At 42.2% G+C, this 2,002-nt stretch overlaps 1 protein-coding gene across 1 annotated transcript in view; it reads right to left on the reverse strand.

Annotated features, from left to right (window-relative positions):
- ALS2CR12 (amyotrophic lateral sclerosis 2 (juvenile) chromosome region, candidate 12) overlaps positions 1–1,877 on the reverse strand; it is a 38,249-nt gene extending 36,372 nt beyond the window's left edge. Inside the window, exon 1 of the mRNA XM_010861271.1 lies at positions 1,478–1,877. The gene's annotated coding sequence lies outside the window, so the exon portion shown is untranslated. The remainder of the gene's footprint in view (positions 1–1,477) is intronic.
- Positions 1,878–2,002: the final 125 nt, after the last annotated feature.

The raw sequence follows: 2,002 nt of genomic DNA on the forward strand, positions 1-2,002 counted from the left end.
ACCCACTTTTCTAACACTAGATTATTTTAGAGCAAATTTAAAGCAAATCTATACTTTTAATTAAAACAAACCTTTTAAACAAGACTGAGGACTTCCTTGGTGGTCCAATGGTTAAGAATCTGCCTGCCAAAGCAGGGGACACAGGTTTCATCCCTGGTCCGGGAAGATTCCACGTGCTGCAGGGCAACTGAGCCCACGTGCCACAACTACTGAGCCCTCACACCCTGGGACCCACGCTGCACAGCAGGAGAGCAGCCCCCGCTCCCTGCAGCTCGAGAAAGCCCACGTCAGCAACAAAGACCCAAGCGAACCAAAAACAAACAAACAAACAAAAGCCTGAAATTTGTTTCTATATTATCATGACTTTGTAAATTTCTCTTTTATGAATGTACCCATTTATATTTTTAGCTAGTTTTGTATTAATAAACATTTGCTTGTTTCCTTTTTTCCCGATGATGAGCAATGACTTGGTGCATATCCTTTTGCTCTTAAAAAGTAAAGGCCTCCAAATACCCATGGGAATGATACTCCAAATTATTAACAACCAGTAAGACAAGGCTATGGAACAAGCAGAATAGTTGAGGGTTATGGGGTGGAACAGGGTGATAGAGGACCCCACTCCCATCCCCACACCAGGTAGTAACCACTCACTGAATCCTGAGGAAGTCTGGGGGTGCCAGGAGAATTGTGGAGGTAACCAAGGAGGCAGGCATGACATTTGAGGGGCTTGAACAATGTATATGCACAGCCAGTATGGCAGTATTTTTATATTTCAATAACTGTGCATACAAGCTAAATGTCAGCCCTCTGCCTTCATATTCCCCCAAGAGGGAATCACTGTTAACAGCTTTTTGGGTATCTTTCCAGAAATATTCTATAATATTTAAAAAGTTTTTACATAAACAAGAACACACTTTACACACTACACCATGCCTTGCCTTTTTTGGTGTATGTATATCTGGACTTTCCAGGTGGCTCAGTGGTAAAGAATCTGTCTGTCAGGCAGGAAACTCAAGTTTGATCCCCAGGTTAGGAAGATCCCCTGGAGAAGGAAATGGCAACCCACTCTAGTATTCTTGCCTGGGAAATCCCATGGACAGACGAGCTTGGCAAGCTACAAATCCAAGGGGTCACAAAACAGTTGGACACGACTTGGCAACTAAACAACAGGATATCTAATAGATATTTCCATATCAACATGGATAGATCTAATGCATACACAGTGGCTAGATGTGCATTTTATGGCTCTAAGACTATAGGTGTGTGTGTGTGTGTGTGTGTTTTAGAATCTTGCTCCTCATTCTTTTCCATTCCTATATCTCTTTCTGATGATTTTACCCAAGACTTAGTGGACTGAATGTGCCAGTTGGTGACCCTGTAGTCACCAGTGAGCAGCTGAGCCTCCAGAAAGGTCACTGGTTAGCATTAACAATCAGAAGAAAAAAATTTTTATGAAACATCTTTTCAAAGAGCTTACCTTGGACTTCCCAAAGATTTGTTTTCCCCATGTAGTTTCTTTTCAGTTCAAGAGGCTTAAAGTCACCATAAGGTTCGATAAACTCTTTTCATCAATGCAAAATCAGAATTAATTTTAGGTCAAATCTGGAGGGTTCCAGGATGCGAGACTGTAGTGGTCATTCCAAGTGATTGAAATGCCAGAGCAGAAAATCCACAGTTTTCCAGGGAATCCAGTCAAAATCTTTCACAAAGGCTGACCTGGCATGAGCATGAATTTCCCTTCTGAAGACAACCCAGTTCGAGTCTTTTAGTGTTGCAATGTAAGTCAAACTAGAGGAGAGAGTCACCCCTTCACTGAGACTCTCTTGTGAGCGTTAGAGTTGTGAGATTTTTCCTTAGCAGATGGTGGGGGAAGGTTTGTTTCTTTTATTGCTATGGAAACAGAACGGCAGCATCTCATTGGCTCAGGCCCTCAGCTCTTAAGAGAGAAGGCTGGAGAAGCAGCCATTAAAAAATTCTCCAAGACGTGAGACAAGATATGATT

This window comes from Bison bison, unplaced genomic scaffold, assembly GCF_000754665.1.
Source record: "Bison bison bison isolate TAMUID 2011002044 unplaced genomic scaffold, Bison_UMD1.0 scf7180017864471, whole genome shotgun sequence".
Lineage (NCBI taxonomy): Eukaryota > Metazoa > Chordata > Mammalia > Artiodactyla > Bovidae > Bison > Bison bison.